Here is a 24595-nt window from a genome sequence, read left to right as displayed (position 1 = left end):
CACCGTGAATGAATTTGTGGGAGCTAGTGTAGTTTTTCTCGTAAGGGTTTAGCACTTTCATATTTTGTTTTGCCGAATATGAGTCTAGCTGCAGTGTTCTGGGCTGTCTGAAGTTTCTTGATTATTTGCTCTTTGCAGCCGGCGTAGAGTGCGCTGCAGTAGTCTAGATGACTGAGCACCATTGATTGTACCAGGTTGCGGAAAACAGACTTGGGAAGAAAGGTCTTACTCTTTTTAATTTCCACATTGAGTGGCACATCTTCTATGGAGAATGAAGAGTTTTTGATGAATTGAGGCATTCCTATTCCAACTGATAAGAAGCTGGATGTAAAAAAAAGTAGATATAGTGATGAAGGAGAAAAACACAAGAACTGCATTAATAATATAGGTGTAGCAACTGATTATTCTGTGAATCATGTGTAGAGAGATAAGATCTACATTACCAAGAAATGCAGTCAGAGACCAAGAAAATGTGAAGAAAGATACAGATATAATTCTCATGATTTTGGGATGCCTCAGGTTAGATAAAAAGGAATTTTGAAGCACCCTTTAAAAAGTTGCCTCTAACACCTATGTTTACTAAGGTGCACTATGGGCACATTAGTGTTTTTAACTCGCATAAATGGTTTACATGCATTAAATGCTATCATGCCGATAGAAATGTATAGGCATGTTAGCATTTAATGTGCTTTAAATTTAAAGGTGCGTTAGAAACACTAATGCACCTTAGTAAACTTGCCCCTTTTAAATGTGTTACATCTTATGTAGTGAATTTGTGAAACTGAGATGATATTCGACATAACTGTGCTTAGGAGTAAGGTTCATTACTATTATGGTATGCACAAAACAAACCAAATGGGAGACTGTTCCCATAAAGTTCTGTACTGCAGAGGCATAGCCAGACCTCAGCGGGAGGGGGGTCCAGAACCCAAGGTGTGGGGGGGGGGCACATTTTAGCCCGCCTCCCCCAGCCACCGACCTCCCCCTCCACCTTTGACCCCCTCCCCGCTGCCGACCCTCTCCCACCACTTTTGACCCCCCCTCCCCCCGCTGCAAGGTACCTTTGCTGGCGGGGGTCCCCAACCTCCACCAACCTTAGTCTTCTTCAGCGCCGGTCTCTGGCACGTTTGCTCACTTCTCTGATCTGTGCTGTGAGTCCTGATGTCCTGCAGGACGTGCTGGACGTCAGGACTCACAGCACAGAGACTGGCATTGAAGAAGACTAAGGCTAGCGGGGGTTGGGGACCCCCGCCAGCAAAGGTACCTTGCGGCAACGGGGGTTGGGTTGAAAGTGGAGGGGGCCCAGACTAAATCTGTGGGGGCCCATGCCCCCGTGGGCCCACCTAGCTACGCCCCTGCTGTACTGTATGCTTATTTGCAGTTAGCACGTATATATTTACCACTTTCTTGTGAGGAAGTGCACTCATTGTGTTACTGTGTAGTTAAGTATCATGTGCTAACTGCAATGTGCAGATCATGCCCTTCCTCAATCCAAAATCTACCCAGTTTGTACACCCTTACATGGCATACAGTTAACATTAAATTAGTGTACACTGTCATGTCAGCTTAGTAACAGTAATCATTAGCTCACAGATAATATACATTAATTTATACATTAACTGCTTAGCAACTTTAGGAGCCCTTTTACAAAGCAGCGATAAGCCTTACTACACCCTAATCTGGAACTACTGCTGGCCCAACGCAGGTGCCAGATGTAGTTCCAGGCCCAGTGTGCACCATTTCTCATGCTGGGGAAAATAGGGCTGTAGTTTTTTAGCCCGGTGCTAACCCAGTGCACTACTCAGTTACCGCTGAGTTAGCACGGGAGCCCCTACTGCCACCTCAAATGGTGGCAGTAAGTGGTCCCCCTTTCATGGCCATGCGGTAAGAGCAATCTTACCACATGGCCATGGCTATTTTCAGCCTTTTTTTACCTGCTGCGGTAAAAAGGGCGACAGCGTGCGGCAAAAACGGCCCCTACCACTGGCGTAGAGCCCTTTTTACTGCAGCTTAGCAAAAGGACCCCTTAGTAAACAAACCCCTATTGTCAGTGTACTTACTCCAGGAAATACTCTCTAAAATTGGGCTTCCCAAACTTATTCCATTGATCCCAGTCAGTTCAGATTTCAGGTATGTGCAGTACTATCCATGACAGAAATTTACATATATCGAGATGATAAAGTCTTCACCTTTATTTCATGCATGTTTATTGTGGATGATCTCAAAACCCAATAGGTTGTATGATTACCAGGATTCAATTTTGGAAGCCATGTCTTGTTTAGAGGATGCTGATCATCCGAGCAGTTAAGCTATTTCTAAAAATGCCCTAATAGTAATAACACAGGTAGAAGTACTGAGGTATAGCAAAATACAGGCTTTCCTTTCTAAAAGTATGTTCAAAGCAGCCCCTGAATAAAACATTTTTCATTTCATTTCACAATTTCCACGCACTCAAAGATTTCCAGGGTTTTCCTCTGTGGCTAGCCAGCTACAACCCAAGTCTGATCCTAGATGTTAAATCCATTTGCTTCATTTTAGTAATGCTCTTGCTTGACAGGTTCAATCTATTAAGAAGGAATAAGAAATGGGTGTAGTTTTTCTCAAATGGAAATGGAAATACATTTTCGTTGAGTACAAAACTGAAAATTCAAAAGCTTTAGTCGCTGTCTGGGAAAAATAAAATCACAAAAGCCATAACCATCTTTCCACATGGAAAACTCCATTTGAAATGAGTGCCTTTGAATTGTCAGTATTGTTACGTGAGTGTGCTACTTCAGACATGGAACATTTTCTTCTGCTTTGTATCCAAATAGCAATTAGATGATATAAAGACCCATACATTTTTACCATTTTAGAGGAAATATCTACCACCAACAATTAGCTTGTATTAATACAATGGCCTCTATTCATTACATTTTACTGCAGGGTAAACAAGAACAGGCAATTAAGGCTACAGTTTTAATTAAGCCAATTTAATCAAGGCTACTTTATAATCAAATTAGAAGTTAATATCACTATTATTTTCTTCACTGCCTGTTAGTGTTAAATGGTTTACCCTTTGCAACAAATTGCTTATTTTTCACTGCTCAGTGCCCTGTATATTTTGAAATGGAAATGTACAATTTTCTCATTTATAATTGTAATATATAGCTTTGGGATTATAAACTATTATTTTAAGTGTAAACAAAATAAAATAACACTACCAATTATCCGGGACATTTATAGGCCCTCTTCTCTTGTGTCATTGGTAATGCTGCCATTTTCAATGTGATGGAACAATAATCACTTCCAAACGGGAAGTAGGAACCAAAGTAATCTTTATTGAACCCTGTTTGGAAGTCACTGAGTCATTTTCCACTTCTTCTGTTGTGTTTTGGATATGTCATGGGGGTTTCTTCCTGTTGGTTTCCTTTGCAATAATTACTTCATCAGTCCCAATATTCTCATGGTGATAATTTATTTATTTAAAATGTTTTAAATTAGTTAAAAGTCCCTTTTACTAAAGGACATTAAGTCCTAATTCACACTTTGAATGTGAAAAATGCTTACTGCAAATTACATTAAGGTGTTTTATGGTAATTTCAGCTTTTCTATGTGTTAACTGTGCATTATTTTATTTTTCTTTAAATAATTTTGGGAGAGGTGTAGCATGGGCAAGGATTGGGCATGGAAGCATGTTCTGATTAGTGTACATAGACTAGATGACACAGATTTAACATGGGAGCACTTAGTTCCTCCAAAATAAGAAGATGGCAAGTGCTCCCTCTTAACATTTTGTAGGTACCTTTCACTAATGACAACATTATCACATGGCCTGTCAAAAAAATGTTTTAAAAAAGTGCTGAGTTGAATCTGAGCTTAGTGCATGCAAAAGTCCCATGTTCAGATGTGCTAAGGCCAGATTCTAACACCCTTTAGTAAAAGGACACCTTATTTTGCAGGCATTTCTGGTTCATCAATTCAACAAGCTTTTTCTGTTGGTGGATTACAATAGTAAAAATAAAAAATTACAGTATCAGGACTTACAAACACAGAATAGGAAACACTGTAAACACATTTTTAATTTAAAAAAATAAACCACCCAACTAGAATAGGAAAAAACAATACCTAATTTTTTTCCAGACTATGATGATAAAAATCAATTTCTCTATGGGGCCCTTTTACTACGTCACGTAGGTACCTACGCGTTCCCAACATGTGCCAATTTGGAACTACCGCCCAGCTACCATGTGGCCTGGGTGATAATTTCATTTTTTACATGCATCCACTATGCTCGCTGGAAAATATATTTTATTTTCTGGTGCGTGGCGCTAACCATGCGGTAATGGGCATTGTACGCGTTCTGATGATTACCGCCCGGCTAACTCATGAGACCTTACTGCTAAGTGAATGGGTGGCAGTAAGGTCTCAGGCCCAAAATAGACGTGTGCTAATTTTCATTTTGCTGCATGTCCATTTTTGGCCCAAAAAAAAAAAGAGGCCTTTTTTGCAGGTGTGCTGAAAAATGGACCTGTGCGTCCAATACATTTGTCTACACCAGCACAGGCCACGTTGTGGCGCACTTTAGCAACAGGACACCCTTGTGATCATTCACAGACCAGGACAATTAAAATGAAAACACAACCCCTCCCCCTTTAACTTCCAGCAAAACTCAGGAACTAAGGCTGTTCCAAATAATCTTTTACCAGCCATCAATGCAGAAATTCATTCTGCAGGCAGTCCACTCTAATAATTACTGCCACATAAACAAACATAAGAACATATGAATAGCCATACTGCGTCAGACCAATGGTCCATCTAGCCCAGTATCCTGCTTTCAACAGTGGCCAATCCAGGTCTCAAGTACCTAGCAGAAACCTAAATAGTAGCAACATCCATGCTAGCAATCCCAGGGTAAGCAGTGGCTTCCTCCATGTCCATTTCAATAACAACTATGGACTTTTCCTCCAGGAAGTTGTCCAAACCATTTTTAAACCCAGATATGCTAACAGCCTTGGATGGCACATTGATTAATTGGCCTGAAATACAAACACTATAAAAATGTATAATACATCCAAGATGGCGCTGTAGAGAGCGGTCGCACACCTGGAGAGCTCCTGTCCCCTAAACTTGGTTTTTGGCAGTTCGGCACGTCCCCAGGTAATGGGGAAGAGAAAGGGGAAAACCGGTACCCCAGCCTCCTCAGGACCGGTCGGGAACCCCACCACACGCCAACCTACCTTGGAGGTTTATGGAATCCGGGCATTGGAGAACCTAGAGTCTACCTCAGAGATAATCGCGCCACCAGCCATGAACAGCAGCATCAAGGGAGTTACTCTCAGTCCTCCCTCGCAAGGCCTCACCCCGCCGCAACCCGGAAGCAGTGCTGTGGTTAGCGCACGTGTGGAGACACCCGACCTGGGCTTAGTCGGCCATGCGAGCGGAGGGGGCTCCTTCACTGAGCTTTCTTTTGGAGGAATATCTTCTGGAGGCTCGAGGGTGACTTCATCGCCTGTCCAGATTAAAGAAAGCGCTTCTGGAGGTATTTGCGACTCAGTAAGACCCTTAGCAGTCACGTTGGACACTCTCTGGGAGGCAATACAAGGGGTTAACTCATCTTTAAAGAAAATTTCAGACTCTCTACAAGGAGAGACGGTGGAATTAAAAAACAATTTTCAGCAATTGTCCACTAAAGTTGAAGGTCAACAAAATGATTTAGAAAAAATTGAGAAAGAACTGAAGTCTTCCAAAGAGGCTGTAACCTCTTTGGTTAAAGAGAGAAATGATTCTGCTAGGAAAATGGAATCATTGGAGAACCAACTTAAAAGAAATAACTTGAGGTTTCTGAATTTTCCAGTATCAGCATTTATCTCTCCTATGGAATTACTCAAGAAATACTTTTCAGAAGTTCTGGGTTTCACAAATGACAATTATCCACCAGTTACAAAAGTTTACTATATAAAAAGAAAACCGAGTGTATCTGAGCAATTACCTAGAGAATCTTTAAATCTTACAGAATTTCTAGAAACATCTGTGGAATCAGAATGTGTTACTTTATTAGTTTCCTTCGCTGTTGAAATGGACAAAATCAATATACTACGCTTATATTTTTGTCATATGAATGAAGTTTTCATGGGGGCGAAGATACTTATTTTTCCAGATTTGTCTAGGGAGACTCAGTTGAGAAGGAAGGAACTTTTGGCTTTTAAGCCGAGAGTCCTAGCCCTAGGGGCAACCTTCTTTATTAAGTTTCCATGCAAATGCTTATTGTCTTATGAATCTAATAATTTCCTCTTCACAGATCCCAAGAAACTTCAAGAATTTGTAATTGCTAAAGAAAGTATGAGAGATCCCCCTGTAGTAGATAATCAGATTAATGCAGCTGTCTGATTGTAACTCTAGATATCACTTCTGCTCTAGGATAACTTATGAGTTGTACTATTTTTTATTCTTTGTTAAAAAATTTTTTTTTTCCTGAATCTTGGATCAAGTATTGTGGAAAATAAGAATTCAAAAGTTTTCAAATTATTATATTTCTTTGAAATTTAGGATTTTTCAGAGGTTTCTGATTTTATGTTCATTTTCTGAATGACATAATAATAACTTCATAAAACCAATTGGACTCCTCGAAAACTTGCTACTGCTGGCCTGAGCTCATCAGACAAATGTTGGCACTGTTCGCTACAAGTGGGTACTTTCTCTCATATGCTATATGAGTGTCCTCCGATCTTTCAATTCTGGAAGGCTGTTTGGAATATTATACAAAAACGTTTGCCCATAACTGATGACCTGACTTATTCAATTGTAATTTTTAAGTCCGTTCATGCAACTTTTGATTTGACCTCCCTGCAATCAAAACTATTGGACATTCTCCTCACTATTGCTCAACGGCATATTTTGCAAAACTGGAAAAACGCACAGTTGCTGAATATTCATTTCTGGTGGAATACAGTCCTGCAGCATCAGAAGTTTGAGCTCGCCATGGCTGCAAAAAGTCGGATGATAGTATCTAAGAAAAAAATTTGGTCTATTTTGGACAACTACCTCCAAACTATTCAGGCCACACCTTAAACCAATACAAAGGACTTATTTGTTAAACACCTGGATGCTTTCCCCTCCTTTTTTCTCTTCTTTTTTCCTTTCCCACCTGTTGTGTTTCTTGCTTCCTATGTTTTTCCATCATTGTTTTCCTGTTATTTGTATTCTTGGAAATTAATAAAATATTTGGAGGATAATAATAACTTCAATAAAGAGAAAAAAAATGTATAATACATACTGAGCTCCACTCAGTAACTTTGGTTGAATATTTCTATATAGAAAGGGTATGTTGGGTTTTACGGTTATATAATGAACCAAGATTTTAGGATCATATAGCTTATGTTACCAAATGGAATGATTTAATTACTAGAAGCTCTTTAGATTTGATGCTTCTTACTGTAGACAGCTTGGATAAAATCATTGAAGAAGTACAAGTGGAATTACACAATAAATTGGAAATGTTGATGCAATCAGTTTCTGGTAAAGTTTTTGAACAACAATTTCAGGATCACCAACAGTTAATGGAGTGATACAAGCAAGAGATTTGAGCTCAGAAGATGGCTAAGTATAAGCGGGATAAGATGGATTATACCAGGGGTTTTGTTTATCCATGGATGCATAAGAATAGAAGATCTAGAAAGAATTGTAAAAGGAATACAAAGGTCACTTTTACCAATTCATCCAGTGAGTTCTCAGAAGAAGATAGCTTTGTGGGAGAATCCTTGAATAACAGTGTAGGGAATGCGAAACAGGAAGGAAGCACAACAACTTTTTTTACCTTTATCACCACCGAGCAGGATGCAGCCAGCCCCTGCGACCACTCAATCCAGGACAATCAAACATGTTATCAGAATTGGGTGCAGCAATGGATGTAATTAATAGTTTCTATAAGTAACTCACACATAACATAGTATCACAGTAGATGATGGCAGAAAAAGACCTGCACGGTCCATCCAGTCTGCCCAAGAAGATAAATTCATATGTGCTACTTTTTTATTTGTACTGTCCTCTTCAGGGCACAGACTGTATAAGTCTGGTCAGCCCTATCCCTGCCTCCCAACCACCAACCCCGCCTCCCACCACCAGCTCTGGCACAGACTGTATAAGTCTGCCCAGCACTATCCTTGCCTCCCAACTACCAGTCCTGCCTCCCACCACCAGCTCTGGCACAGATCGTATAAGTCTGCCCAGCACTGTCCCTGCCTCCCACCACCGGCTCTGGCACAGACCGTATAAGTCTGCCCAGCACTATCCCCGCTGCCCAACCACCAGCCCCGGCACAGACCGTATAAGTCTGCCCAGCACTAGCCTCGCCTCCCAACCACCAGCTCTGCCACCCATTCTAGGCTAAGCTCCTGAGGATCCCTTCCTTCTGCACAGGATTCCTTTATACACACCTCTACAGATTTCTGTTTTGTCTATGGGATTGTATTTTGTTCCAACACAGATATAGGATTCATTTTCTACAAGGGTGCACTTGCAAAACTTTTTCAGGAAATTGTGTCTACAATTGTTTTTTTTATGGGGAACGCTGACAATAATGATAATCAATCTCAGGCTTTCATGTACAGTTATAGGTTATCATCGACATGGTGTCCACCTGGTGCCATAAATCCAATGAGTAAGACCTTCCAACATTTAGTGTTGATTTAACTAATATATCAAATCAGGATGCATGGAGGGGCATCTTTGATATGACGGCTAAGTCTGACTTTGGACGTTTTGCACAAAAAGTCCAACATCTGAATAGGAAAGAAGGTAATTTTTGAAAAAAAGAAAAACATCTATCTTTTTTTCAAAAATACTGTTTCAAACAAGGTTTTGTGCTTTGGACATTTTGTTTTTTTGGTCTATTTTTGAGAACCCCCCCCCCCCCCACAAATAAGTGCAAAAACATAGAGAGTCATGCCATTGGGATGTAGAAGGAGCCAACCTTTTTAGTAGACTGATCTCCCAGACATCCCAGGAGAGCAATAGGGCACCCTAGAAGGCATTTATGTGCACATCATAAAAATGATCTCAGATGCCCATCTCACCTTTCCTCCCTTATCTTGTCCCCTGAGCCCTCAAAACCCCACTCAAAACATACTGTCCCCCACTGTAACCTCTACAATAGCCCTTATAGGTGAAAGGGTACCTATATGTGGATACAGTAGGGTTGTGGTGACTTTGGGAATGGTCACAGTTTCCACGACAAGTGTGTCAAGTAGAGGAGAGACCCGAGTCCTCCACTCCATAGTGCACTGCTCTGACCACTACATTACTCCATGGACCTGCATACTGCTCTAATAGACCTGACTAACATCTGAGGCTGTCATAGCGGCTGCTACCTCTTATTTTTATTCACATTTTTTGGGGGTGGGAGGGAGTCAGTGACCACTGGGGGGGTTATTGGGGTCACCCCTGATTTCCTCCAGTGGTCATTTAGAGCATCATTTTCTGCCGTTTTCATTCTGAAAACAGGATAGAGCAAAATGTCATACTTTTAGGGGTCCTTTTACTAAGGTGCACCGAAAATGGACTGCACTGGTGTAGGTGCATTTATTGGATGCATGCAGGTCCATTTTTCAGCGCACCAGCAAAAAAGGCCTTTTTTTGGCCATAAATGGATGTGCGGCAAAATAAAATTTGGCGCATGTCCATTTTAGGCCTGAGACCTTACCACCACCCATTAACCTAGCGGTAAGGTATCACGTGTTAACAGGGCAGTAATGGTCTACATGTGTACAATGCTGATTATTGTGCCAGAAAATTTCTAGCGCACTTAATGGATACGCGTAAAAAATGAAATTACCACCTGGGCCACGCAGTAGCCAGGCGGTAGTTCAAAATTGATGTGCATAGGATGCGTGTAGGCACCTACGCAGCTTAGTAAAAGGGCCCCTTAGTGCTGGACATTTTGGTTTTGTTCCATTATGGATGTAAAATGTCCAAGTGTTAGGCACACCCTATTCATACCTTTAAAACGCCCCCAACATGCCCCCTTGTGATTTGGATGCAGTGCAGATGAATTACGTGGAGGGGCATAATTGAAAGGGATGTCCAAGTTTTGATTTGGATGTCCTCGCAAAATGTCCAAATCCAGGGGTGGAAAATCCGTACCTCAGTAAACATGGTCCTTAGGTTTTTTTTTTTTTTTTTACAAAGCGTCGATAAGCCCAACACAGGCTTACCAAACACTAAGTCAGGTCTTCTGCAGGCCCAATGTGCCCACTGGCGGTAGTTCTGACCTGAGCATGTGTCATTTCCAGGGGAAAAAGAACCCCCCCCCCCCAGAAATGGATTGCACGGTGGTAACCTGGTGGTAATTGGGCATCATCACACGCTGCTCAGTTACCACCAGGATACCGCAGGAGCCCTTATCACCACCTTAATGGGTGGCAGTAAGGGTTCCCTATAGTATGGCCATACAGTAAGAGTTCTCTTACCGTGTGGCCATGTTTGTCTGAGGGCTTTTTACCTGCTGCGGTAAAAAGGGCCCTAGCGCACAGGAAAAATAGCCCCCGCCGCTAGCGCAGGGCCTTTTTTCCCGCAGCTTGGTAAAAGGACCCCTTAATTTGTAAACCACATAGTTCTGCTAGCCAGCTTGTGTAGTATAGTAAGCTTTAATAAACATAAACATATCTAGCATGTCTCTAAAAAAAAGGGCCTTTTCTATTTTTTCTAATTTTCAGGTAATGCGCTAATGTCAGTGAGCAACTGAAAATAATTAATATGGGCGCATTTACCATCTCCTAGTAATCCCACGTTCACCTTTTAATGTGCGATAATGTGAGTGCCCAAGGTGGATGATTCTTCTATGCTCATTCCCTGCCTGCTCTCCATCTGTGACAAGTCCCCTCTAAAAAAATAAATACAAAACAAAAAGCATGTGACTAACAAACACAAACTGTTAAAAACTACCACAAGATGCCGCAGTGCGTCCTGTGTTAGGACTTTGCACAACTTAGAAAAGGGGTCCCTAAATAATTCATATTGGCCCAGTGAAAGATGTTAAAATACCTCTATTGGAACTGTTTTAGAGCTCTGAAATCATTTAAATGTCTAATATAATTGTAATAAGCAGAAACAAAACATCTAAAAGAAAACACTTTGAACTTTATATTGAAGAAACATGACCTACAAATCACAGAGCAATTTTTTGTAAGCAAGTGATTGTATCTTTGTTTGCCTTCTTTAACTACAATGATGGATATGAAAACATCATGAATAAAATATGATGTTTGGTTGATGTTGTATCTAATTAGAGTGGAGGCAGTCTTATGTTTGTTTTGTACTACATGTCAACACAGATGGGATAATGCATCAACTCCACAGCTGACATTTTCTTGAATCATGGTTTTCTTTTTCATATTGAGGAAATATGCTGAATAGGCAGTAAGCAACTATTCACAAAAAGCCTTTCAAGAATTACAGCACAACAAAGCTATTTTTCTTATATGCACAGTGACAATTGATCATGATTTTTTTAAAAATAAGTTCTGGCTTTGAGCTAATTTGTAGGGTTCCTGGGGTACAGAATAATTTCTTTTTAAGTTCAAACTTCTTTATTGCTTTATGCTTCCAGAACAGAAAAGAAAAGCAGTCAACCAAGAAAATCATGCTGCAGATTACGCCATGTTTACAATGGTATATATGATTACTCTGTATTACCAAACATAACATTCTTTATAGGTGTGCAAATGTTGAATCAGTGTCTGCCTTTTCTCAGTTGCCGCTCCCTCTTAACTCTGAGTAAGGCATAGGGTATTCCACAACACATATATATCTAATTTAGTGTAATCATCCCACTTATTAGGAATTAATTTCATAGCAATAGTAATCATAATATGTAACAATTTACTCTGTACCTTGGATAAATCAGACTGCAGTTCCATAGATTTCTAGATTATCATTTTAAACATTAGTGCTTCTTCATGTTGTAATATCTCAGACATCTTACTCCAAATCTTGGACCAGTATGTTGTTAAAAGAGGGCAGAAATATAGCACATGAAAAAAGGTACCTATAGCCAACCTGCATGACCAGGATTTGTTATGTTGTCATGCTCAGCCGCCAGATCCGCACCACTCTTTCTCTGTCTCTTCCTTTCTTTACCAAGCACGCCCTTCACTCACGAGTCGACAGTCTGCAATCAGGGTCTCCGGACAACAGGCAAATCACCAGAAGTGCTTTATTATCTCCAGAGTACATTTACTCTGCTTTAAGGCTTCACAGGCCTTTCCCTCTCCTCAGTGTAGCTCCACTTTTAAACACAGTTCATTTGAGCCCTGCTTGCAATATAGTTCAGCTTGGGCCTGCTTTCCACACAGTTCACTTTGGCCCTGTTTTCAATATGGTTTTCCCCAGCAATGCTTCTAATCCAGTACTTAGTAGCACTGCTCTTTCCCACAGTTAATGAGCACTGCTCACAATTCAGTTCAGTTAGCAATGTTTTCCTCCTCAATTCAGTTTTAGCACTGCTTTCAAACACAGTTTAGTTTAGCATTGCCTTCAAACACAGTTCATCTTAGAAATGAAATTAAACAGTTCCATTCAATGGCAATAAGGTCTAAGTCACTTTCTCACTCTTAGACCTCATGACCCACCTCCCTCATTTGTCAGCACAAAACCACCTGACATCCACCCACAGGGTCAATTCACCAAGGCTTCATTCACTCTCTCCAGTTCAGTTCATAACTCACTTTAAGAGCTCTCCACCAGCACTTCCATTTCCTCCTCATTCTCCCCTCCTTTCTCCCCCTCCAGTTCCATTCTCTCCTCCCCTTCCTCCCGGTCTAGGGGCTCCTCCCTTCCCCCATCTGATTCCATCTCCCAATCTCACCCCGGCTCCTCCCCCCTTGCATAGATTCTTCTCCCTTCCCCTGATCTGTCTGCAGGTGCTGCACTGCCTTCTGGGGCTTGTAGTTTCTTAGCTCCTGGCTTCTCTGACGTTGCCCTGCCTTCTGGGCTTTGTAGTTCCTTGGTTCTGAATCTCTCTGGTGCTGCACTGCCTTCTGGGGCTTGTAGTTTCTTTGCTCTTCACAATGTACAGAGTCTAATTTGGCCACCACAACTGGAGTCCATATTGATCTATTGCTGAGAAAAAAGGAGCACAAACCACTGAGGTGGAAAAGAACAGCAGTGTCCCACGAATGATCTCAGGAGCAGAAGAAGAGTGGGAATAGAATCTGGCTCTTCAAAAAACAGGACGAGGACATCCAATATTTGAAGTAAAGTTTATTGAAGGAAGACTCTACAACGTACCCTGTTTCGGCACTGGAAGTGCCTTCTTCAGAAGTCTACATGAATATAAGGAAATATAAGAATAGCCATACTGGGTCAGACCAACGGTCCATGTAGCCCAGTATCCTGCTTCTAACAGGGGCCACTCCAGGTCATAAGTACCTGGCAGAAACCCAGAGATCTAGTTAATAGAAACCAATAGAGAGGCACAAGTAATATTCCCCCAGAATTGTAATCATTCAAAATCTGACAACTCCATCCCCAGGTCCACTTCCCTCACTTTTTTTCAGTACCAGAATACTCTGGTCCTTTTTTCTGTTTCAAAATCTTCTGGAAATTAGAGGTTGCTTTAGTAGTACTCAGCACAGTTAAACAGATTGACTGTGCAGCAATCAAAATTGTATTGTTTTTATTGTCATAAAGGCAATATCAAAGTTGAAGGCATTGAAAGAAACTTTTATTAGAAAGACCAAACTCACTTTGAAGGTCTGTGAAACTCTAATAATACAAAAGATTACCTGTTCAAATGTCCAAACAACCATATGTTACCAAGCTGCCCATTGGTTTATTAGTTACGGTGGGGGACTTTTACAAAAGGTTATCTTGAAACAGGGAACCCCTGTCGGGATTTAAGTGGCAATATTTGATTATACCAGGATTGAAGTGACACTTCTGGACTATTCCAAGATAAGTACTTTGTGATAATATTTATTTCTTTGTTACATCTGTATCCCACATGAATATGGATGTGGCAATTAATTTTTGTATATTTTCAAATCTTATTCTGTATCAGTAAGGGTTTTTTCTCTATAAAGGACTATTTAGATCCATATATTGGTAGAGTTTTTTTAATGACTGATGATTAATGTGAGCCACCTATATATTGAAGGCTTGCCTTACAAATAGGTATCTCTTTTTGTCTACTGAGGTCTTTTTTCTCCACTTTTAATTATTCTGGCAATCCTTCTGATACAGAGTAATTTCCCCATTCACACATGGCTATTACTGCGGGACCCCATACCGCCACCTATTTAAAAGGTGGTAAGAGCTCCCATGCTACTCCTGAGCTAATAGGGTAGTGCGGTAATGTACCCTTACTACCCAATTAGTGCAGGCATGCCTACTCTCTGCCCATGGGCATGCCTCCTGTGCTGGAAAATAAAAAATATTTTCCAGTGTTGGATTATCACGCTAAGCAGAAACCTACTGCAGGATGCTTTAGCACATCCCATGGTAGTGCCCTTCTAGTGCATGGTAGGCCCACTGTGCCTTAGTAAAAGGGCTCCCCTAAATTACGACTACTATTTGTGTGATCCTCCTAAATGGATAAATTTCTTTAGGTAGGGCTGAGTATTATCATCATCAGGATAAATTATGGTCTGCCCCTAGATTGTCCCTGGCCCCTCCTACATTTTGATTTTGACTGGACATTGAGCTGCTGCCTAAAATGTATCTTACTACAATACATAAATGGAGGAGAAAATCATTCAGAATATTTGCAATTGGCAACAAGGTGGAGTCTCATATATTTTTGCACGAATATTCACATCACTCCCTTGGTGACTCTATTGACGTGCATAGGTTTAATCATCGACTGAAACCACCTCCACTCTAATGTTGCAATTCATTAAACTTAACATACTAAAAAGTGCAAATATGTGTAAATATATGCAAAAGACACTTAACTTGCACTTTTTAGTATGTTAAGTTTAATGAATTGCAACATTAGGGTGGAGGTGGTTTCAGTCGATGATTAAACCTATGCACGTCAATAGAGTCACCAAGGGAGTGATGTGAATATTCGTGCAAAAATATATGAGACTCCACCTTGTTGCCAATTGCAAATGTTTTGAATGATTTTCTCCTCCATTTATGTATTGTAGTAGCCTATATTATATTAGGAGTAAGCCAAGCCATATAGTTTTTTGTGTTTTCGTTAAAATGTATCTTAGCCAGCACAGATTTTTTTTTTTTTTTAAAGAAGCACTTATGTGGACAGCATTAGTGGCCTAGTGGTTAGGGTGGTGGACTTTGGTCCTGGGGAACTGAGGAACTGAGTTCAATTCCCACTTCAGGCACAGGCAGCTCCTTGTGACTCTGGGCAAGTCACTTAACCCTTCATTGCCTCATGTAAGCCACATTGAGCCTGCCATGAGTGGGAAAGCACAGGGTACAAATGAAACAAAAAATAAAAATATTGATCCTATAAGATCCCATTTTGTCTAAATTTGGAATTCTTGAACTTTAGGGGTGTGCTGATTCCTTCAAAACATTTGAGGACCCCCACTCCAACCCCATCCCCATCTCCCTCTCTCTTTCTTTATCTGTCATTCCCCCTCACATGTCTTCCCCATTAGTCTTTTCATTTTTCTCCACAATCTCCTCTAATTTCTCTCTCTCCCCCCCCTCCTCCAATCCCAACACTCTTTTATTTCTCCTCCAACCTGTCCCTCAATATTCCCCCCCCCAAGCTGTCCCTACCACCCTTATTTTTCTCTCTTCCCGCCTCTATTGCTTTTGTATTACTGTTCCCGATCCTATGGTCTGCTACTTGTCTCAAGGCTGTGTAGCTCCTGTCTCAGGTTCATGCCACCACTTCTCACTCACCTCTACTCCCCTTCATGCTTTAAGCTGTAACAGCCTTCACAGACTTCTATAATGTGTGGCCTAGTCAACACTTGCTGCTTGAGGCCTTGCATTCTCCATGGCACCCAGAGCTCAACTGCTTTTCTGTTTCTGCTTTATCACACAATACAACTGCTGTTCTTTCTGTTCCCACCTGCTCACTTGCCCACCCATCTGCCTCTGCACTCACACATGATCCTGCTGCTTTTGACTGTGCAGTCATTTTTCCTCAGATTACCTATCTACCGCTATACTCTTCCCTATTGCTCCAGCCACTACCTCCAGCCTGAAAGCTACAGTTTCATCAAGTGACTCTTTTTCCTTTTCCTGTGTCTTGCCGACACTTTGTAATGGTATCATAGACCACAGGTTGAGAACCATTGGCTTAAACTGTCTAGATAAATATTTATGTAAGTTGTTCTGAATATATCCCAATAAAAAAGGATGGAGTCGGTCCAGAGGGCGGCTACAAAATTATAGGGACAGGCTTATGAACCTCAACATGTATACGCTGGAAGAGAGGAGGGAGAGAGGAGGCATGATAGAAACATTTAAATATCTCAAGGGCATTTATGTACAGGAAGATAGCCTTTTACAACTGAAGGAGAGCTCTGGAATGAGGGGGCATATGACAAATTTAAGAGGGAATAGGCTTAAGAGTAATCTAAGGAAGTACTATTTCACAGAAAGGGTGGTGGAGGCATGGAATGGCCTTCCGGTGGAGGTTGTGGAGTTGAGTACTGTTCCAGAATTTTAAAAGGCATGGGATAAGCATGTGGGATCGCTTAGAAACAGGAAGAATTAGGAATTACAGAGGATGGGCAGACTGGATGGGCCATATGGCCTTTATCTGCCGTCATGTTTCTATGTTTCTATAATGGAGATTCCATCACTTCTCTAGGCAGCATTGCAGTTGAAACTATTCCTATTTGTTTCATTTATCCCTCACTCCTCTTTTTGCTATGTTTTACACTAGGCTCTTTTCCCACACAGCTTGTCCTAGTTAGCGATGAAGATCTGAATTTATAGCAAATGTGCCAAATTACCTGTGGTTCTGTAAAACAGCAGTTCTCAACTGAACTAAGAGTATTTGGTGATCATTGGCATAACAATTGACTTTCTCCATATGTTGTTATTAATTCCATAAAAGTAAAACCTAATTGAAATAAACATAAGTTTCAGTACTATTGTTTTGCAAATTTGGCATATTTAAGAAACATTCTGTTGTCTTCCTAATCAATATTTTATATTTGCTTCCCATTTTCCTTATAATGGACTGGCTCAATATTCAAAAGGGTCTAACCAGAAAGGAGAGACTCCTGCCCAATTAAACCTCACTGAGTGAGCTAGGAGGGGTTTATTTTGTGGCAATAACGGCACTGCCGCATTTTAAGAACGATCTTAAAACATGGTTATTCCATGAGGCATATGGAAATTAGATTTGTTATCTAGTAGATCTTGCTGTATTTGGTATGCTATTTTGAGAAGAAATTTAAATACAGGTTTGATTAAGTACATGGCAATTAGACCAGCTGATTAGTTCTTTTCTGTTATTTTTAAAATTCAATTGTTAGTGTAATTGTAATGTTAATTGCATGTACTGTCATTTTTATTAATTATGTATGTTCTCTTGTAACCTGCCCAGAAATGTGGATGGAGCAGGATACAAAGCTGTCAGATAAATAAATATTTCTTCTGAGCGCTATGGCACTGTCTGGCTGTCCTGCCTTTATCTGCCGAGATACCTGGGCACTGAACTAAATATTAGAACTAATCTAATCAAAACTAATCTAGCTCTTACATTCCGAACGTTGTTCCGGTTGGGATTCAAAGTGGTTTACAATGCGAGGTTTAACCATTGGGGAGGAGAGGTGGGGGGGGGGGGGGGGGAGGAACCAAGGAAGAGGAACTCGTTATTGGAGGTGGGAATGGTTTCAGAGAGCCTGAAGGTTAGTGTGAGTATGGGTTAACCATTGTATAACTGGGTTTTAAGGAGTATTCTGAAAAGTGTGTAGATTGGTTGTGATTTTAGGGCAACAGGGAGCGTGTTCCATTGGTGTGCTCCCTAAAAAGGGAATGATTTTTCAAGCATAGATTTTAATCTGACTTTTTTGGTGGGAGGGTAGCTCAATGTTAGGGTCTGACAGTAGCAAAGGTTTCTCGAGGAGGATGGAGTTTCCAGTAAGTTTTCAGGCCCTTCTGTGTTAGCTCCACAAAGTGCCTTGTAGATCATGCACAGCGATAACATCTGAGATTCAGCACCGTTCTGAATATTCAATGCCAGTAACCAGACATGGGCTTAATTCAGCCTGTGACTGTCAAAGGCTTACAAAATGCTGACTGCTGTGGGCTGAATAGCAGCTGGAACATCTTTGAAAACCAATTTAATATTATTTTTGAGGTTGCCAAACGTTATTGGCAATTGAAGTGATCATTTTGAGAAGTACATAGATTTGACATTCTGCTTTTCGCTTTGAGAAAATAAAATCACAAATTAAAGTCATAAGCTTCAAGTGTTGTAAATAAAGGCCAACAACCAAGTTGTACGCAATACCTTTTTATTAGAACAACTTAATGTATCTTTGGCAAACTTAAGTTGTCTTCTCTTCATCAAATCAGTGAAAAAACAATGCGCTTACACTGAGGTCTATATTCAGCTAGTGGTGATCAGTGTTTTGCTGACCACTACTGGCGCTAAATCTGGAAATTCAGTGCTGGGCCATGTCCAAGCACCAGCTTTGAATATCTGGGTTTGCAAAGCCGGCTAACACATAGACAGTTAAGAGTGATATTCAGCATAAAGGGGCTCTTTCACTAAGGCCCGGTAGGTACTGCAACCTAAAAAGCACTAACCCAGAAAGTGCTGAGGCCAGAGCCGTAGCCAGACTTTGGCAGGAGGGGGGGTCCAGAGCCCGAGGTGAGGGGGCACAATTTACCCCCCCCCCCCCGCTGCCACCAACTTTGACCCACCCCTGCCGATGACCCTCTTGACCCCCCCTCCCGCCGCCAACCCTCCTCTGCCGTCGCCGTTGCCTACCTTTGCTGGCGGGGGACCCCAACCCCCGCCAGCCTAGGTCCTCTTCTTCCTTTGTTCTGTTTCTGAGTCTGACGTCCTGCACGTACAACGTGCAGGATGTCAGACACAGAAACAGAACGAAGGAAGAAGAGGACCTGGGCTGGCGGGGGTTGGGTTCCCTCACCAGCAAAGGTAGCAGATAGTGACGGCGGGTTGACGGCGGGAAGGGGGCGAGAGGGTCATCAGGAGGGGGGTCCAGGGCCAAATCTACAGCCCCACGTAGCTACGCCCCTGGCTGAGGCATCCCGCAGTAGTTTCCTGCTCAGCACGCGCTAATCCCATGCCGAAAAAACTTTTAGTTTCCAGTGTAGGAGGCATTCCCATGGGTGGACAGTAAGCCTGCCTGCGCTAATCGGGTAGCATGGGCACAATACCATGCACTACCCAATTAGCATGGGAGCCCTTACCGTCTCTTAAACAGGTGGCGGTAAGGGCTCCCGTGTAATGGTCACATGCTAATGGGGAAATTGGCACATGAGCATTACAAAAGAAATGGCAAAATGCCCATATTACCATAGCATTAAAGGTGACCACAGCTCATGGAAAACTCACTCGCCGACACTAGCACAGGCCACTTTTTAATGCAGCTTAGTAAAAGGACCCCGAAGAAAGGAATGACTTTTAGACGGTGTGATTTATTCAGTTAACATGGCTGGTTAAGTTCTCAATATCAGCACTTGACTCTGTCCTCGGAGCACCCCCAAAATAGCTAGTTTTGAGTTCAGCACTAACCGGTTAAGTGCTGCTGAAAATAGACAGCCCTGAACAGGTGATTTAACCAGCCAGGAGCCATTTCTTGCTGATTACATCACATTGAATATCAACACCACTGTGTTTAAATAGTAAAATCTCATCTAGGTCTTGGGCTGTGTGTATGTGTTATTAGAATTCATTGAAAGGGGTTCAGAGGATATACAGAGGTAATGAGACAATATAACACTTTACAGTTCAAAGTCTCTATATCTGATAATGAGTGAGGAATCCAATGTCTCTATTGAGTCCTTTTCTGTCAAAGGAATAGAAATTCAGTGGAATTTAACTGGGTAGGCAGGCCCCTGCGACGGAAAGCAGTTGAGGACGCCCAAAATCGGCTTTCGATTATGCCGATTTGGGCAGCCTTAGGAGAAGGTCGCCCATCTCCCGATTTGTGTCGGAAGATGGGCACCATTCTCCTTCGAAAATAAGCAGATTAGTCTCCAACAACATTCTGTAGGACAAACTCATGTAAAATATTGCTGCAAATAGAAATAGAGTCATTGCTACTTTTGAAAGAACTTGGGCTCCTTTGAAAGACTTTTGCAAACCACCTTAACAGCATACAATGGTATTAATGTTACTGTTTTTTTTTGTACCCCTAACACATTATTCAACTTTTGCAAACTATTTTGCTGTGCTCTTTTTCATATATATTTAATTTAAATCCTAATTGTCAGGAGACTGGCCATGGTATAACATTTCACCAATACTTACATTCGTATTATGTTCTGTTCAATATGTTATTATTATTATTATTATTATTATTATTATATATTTACCTATGAAACTTTAATAAAGAAATTGAACTAAAAAAGATATTTTTTGGAATGCATGCCTAGTTTTATACGTGCACCTCCAACGAAATGAAACTCAAGCAGCGACATCCGGAACATCACCAAATGTTTACGTATCATTTGAAAATAAATCTCAATGTATTTATTTCCAAGTGTCTAGAGTTGGAGGATACAAGACAAGCCAGGGGAGGGCAAAGAGTACTAGCAGAAGTGGTGTTTCTCTGGTGCTTTTTCCAATAAACATCTGCTTAATTTTTTATTTTTTTCTGCATTGGGAGTATTTTATCAGTTTTATCAATTTTTACAATCAGAAACCTTAATCATATCATGCCTCTATAGGCTCCTTTTACAAAGCAGTGCTACTTATTAGCGTGCACTGAACGCGAAGAAGCCATTCATTTCCCATGAACTTCTTCACATTCAGTGCAAGGTAATCGGTAGCATCACTTTGTACAAGGAGCCCTATGTATGCTGCATTGTTTTAAGGGTTATAATAATAGTTTTAGACAGCATTGCTATTGCTGTCACTTTGTACTATCTGGGCATTCCACATTGCAGATTCAAGCAAATTTAACTTCAGTTAGTTGTTTTGATTAAAATCAAATTTTCCAAACTGAAATATAACAATAGCAGTGAAGCAATTCATGGGTTATGTTACAAGCCTGAACAAAAGATGCTGCTATTTAACAGAGGGTTATTGTAATAGGTACCTGCTATCAAATATGAGTGGCATCTCATTTATGGTACACATGCCAGAACTGCAAAACCCCATATAAAAATCCTCCCACACATAACCATCCATAAGTCAATGGCATTATTATTTAAGAGAGGTTTCTCTAGAGGAATCAATTATTGGAACATTTAAATGTGGCATTTCTATGTTTGGCACAAGTTCAATTTTATATGCTTCAAATAAGATGAAATATACTTGTTAGTGGACTGGGTTGGAAGCCATCATTTTCTACACTAATTTGAGCCTTATTTTGAATGACACAGTATGGATAAAAAGAAAGAAAAAAAAAAGCAACACTGAACACTTTAATATTTAGGACATCATACCATTTTTTCCTTGTCAGGCAGAAATCTTCAAAGGATTAAATAGAAACTGTGGTCACTTACTTGGTGTTTCTTCAGAAAAGTTCACATCCTGCTGCTGCTTCCTGCCAACTAGGGTTCATGCTAGAATTCTACAATGACATTTTGGCACACAAATGCCATTATAGGATTGGCACTCAGCATATGGCATCGGTGCACCTAACTGGAGGTACAAACTTATAGAATTGTCCGCGTAACTCTCCACTGCCTCACAGACAGGGAAGTACTTAGTATACCTGAATATGGCTCACCTTAAGCTACTACTGAAAAAGGTGTGAGTTAAATCCAAATTATTAATAATAATAATTATTATTATAAAAATGTTTATAACATATGAGAGTAGTTATTCTGTAAGGTGGGCAACTGCAAAAGCTCATACACACTCAAAGCCAAAGGATAAAGCAGTTTTCAAATACGTTTTCCATGTACACGTGGTATGCAAAGTGAGTTATTATGTAGGTACAAGTATGCAAATACGTCTGGACAAACAAAAATGGGGGAGTAATGTTAGACATATTGGCAGCATGTCCTCTATGTATGTACATTTTGAAAATATAAGACAGTGGAATCAGATTGCTATATTTTGCTACTAAATTCGGGGGGGGGGGGGATGAGTTTGAGCTTCTTAATTCTTGAAGCTGGCTAGCTAAACCCTTTGAAAATCAACTTGCAAACCTAGGACCTGATATTCAAAGGATTTACGCTCCTAAGTTTTACCATTGTGCTCCTAAATGGGCCTCTGTGAAAATTTTGTAGGAGCATATTAAGTGGGTGGCAGCAAGGAAGATTTAGGATAGGAAACATTTTCATTACTAGGCTCATAAATTAGACTCTTAGATCTAGGCAAATTAATGACAAGCCTACATTTATAAGTATAACTTTGAAACTCTTAACTGAAGATGAATTTTTAACTTGAAAACTTACCCCCCTCTTTAAAAAAGCCACGTTAGCAGCTGCCACGCAGCAATGCCTGCAGAGCCCATTCAAAGGCTGTGTCGGCATCTTGAGATCTTTCCCTTGATAGGGACATACGGCAGTTTATCACAGTCCTGGCTTGTTGAATATCTTTTTGCACCTTTGTAGTAGAAATAACACAGTACATGATGTTATTATTACATTTAACTCAGGTACAATCCATACAGAAAATTACAAATCCAGAAACAGATACGGCCACTGATGCAATCATGGAACTCCTCTGTACTTAGAATACCATCTTAGAGATATGTCCCCTCTAGGGTTTCCCAATGATAGTACCTGTTTCTTAAGGTGCAGACCTTTGTAGCCTAGTAGATGAAAACTGAAAGTCCCTCCTCAGTCCTGGGCACCAACTACTTAAAAAGTAGTTTAACTGTATTTACTTTACTAAAAAAGTAGTTTAACTACCCGGTTAACTATATTTTTCTTATACTAGTTTAACTATATGAGACTACTGCAAAAGTAAGTAACTATTTCAATGCCATTGTAATTTGCCTTAAAGTCAATTGCACAACCATTGCACTTAGGAAGAAATGTGTTTACCCCTGAATTCTATATAGCATGTCTGTGCCAAAATCCAGGCAGATTCTGTAATAACATGCGTAACTTAATTAGCTTAAGATAATTAGCATTGATAACAGCACTTAACATGCAATAATGAGCATAATGGGGCCTTCATGCCGTTGTTGGTGCTGCCTTACCCCATTCCTGGTACCTCGGGATCCTCATTCCTCTGTGTTGCTTTGCTCCGTGATAGCCTGGAATCTTCATGCCACTATTTGTTCTCTTTACCTCTCATTTGGTGCTGTGAAATATTCATGGCACTCATTATGTCTTGGAGTTCTGTTGATTCTGTGGAAGGTACCTGTCAGTATATTTTAAAAATGGATAGAAAACCCCATGGACAGAATGCAAAATTGTTTACCCCATTGAATTAAATGGACATGAATGATACAAATAAATCAGAATCTGAAAAAGATCCAAATGGATGATTAAATTGAGCATGACCTGAGCCAAAATTTCTCTCAAGCACATCCTTAATAATTTGCAATCTGATATCAATAGACAATAAAAGAAAATAACAAAGTTTTATTATCTATAAGAACTGATGTATGAAAAGTATCATAATGCAGCCTTGAACTTTAAGAGATATTTAATTATGCTGATGTGTCAGCAAGAACAAGGAGAAGATTAATTTGCCATTTTTGCCGCTCTCTTTGTGTTCCCGTTATACTTTATCCTGCAACTTATTTTTATTGGAAACTTACCAATATCATTACATTTCTAGTGTCTTTACAAGAGAGTGAGTATAGATACAGCACTGCAGCAACCACCATGTAGAAAGGGGCATAAATAACCTACTGCTTGTTACAGAGAGACTGCCAGAATCAGGTACTTTTTCTGTACCCAAACACAGATGTTGGGAACACATTTTTCTGTCTGGAACATTTTGATTACCCTATACTTAATTGAATAAAATAGTGGTGTGATTGCATCATAATAGATGACATACTGCTAAAGACTTTACTCTCCATTCACATCAGACTTAAATTTAGTGTAAGTACTTGGAATTATCTTAATTCTCTGTCTTCTCTTCAATAAGGGACTGTGAGACCTCGTGCGGTGGTTGGACATGGCCAGAGGAAATAATACAGCCGGACAAAAAGGAAGAATGCAAAAATAAGTATTTACAAGAACAGAAATTCCTGGGCCTGTTTCTTCACAGAGCCCGAGGTGTAGAATGAGAAAAACCCAGTGGGTTTGCAAACAGTAGTAAGCAGCCTCTGGCGGTAGTCTCAACAACAGTTCTCGGCTGCGGGATTGCCACACCGCAAACAGCCTTTCAGTTATATTCTGCTTATCAGGTCTGGCTTCGGCCAGACCTCCAGCAAACTTGCAAAGTTGAAACAGTTAGCAGTAAGGGCTTACTTCAGCCCAGTCACAGCATTGTGATGTCTTCAGTCAAAGCCTCTCCTCTTTCTCCTCTGGGCTCTCTCTAACCTCTGCCTGGCCCTTCTCTTTTAAACTCCCC

At 40.7% G+C, this 24595-nt stretch overlaps 1 long non-coding RNA gene across 1 annotated transcript; it reads right to left on the bottom strand.

Moving 5' to 3' along the window:
- Window positions 1-2253: 2253 nt before the first annotated feature.
- Window positions 2254-23582, bottom strand: LOC115460431. Its single transcript, XR_003940488.1, has 3 exons — window positions 23265-23582; window positions 22513-22663; window positions 2254-2564 (listed from the first exon to the last, which is right to left on the bottom strand). It is a non-coding gene; the product is annotated as an uncharacterized LOC115460431 (long non-coding RNA).
- Between the last annotated feature and the right edge of the window lie 1013 nt (window positions 23583-24595).

The sequence above is a fragment of the Microcaecilia unicolor genome, chromosome 1 (genome assembly GCF_901765095.1).
Source record: "Microcaecilia unicolor chromosome 1, aMicUni1.1, whole genome shotgun sequence".
NCBI classification, from domain to species: domain Eukaryota; kingdom Metazoa; phylum Chordata; class Amphibia; order Gymnophiona; family Siphonopidae; genus Microcaecilia; species Microcaecilia unicolor.
Note: the sequence above shows the minus strand (reverse complement) of the source record. Positions and strands in the feature narration are given on the sequence as shown.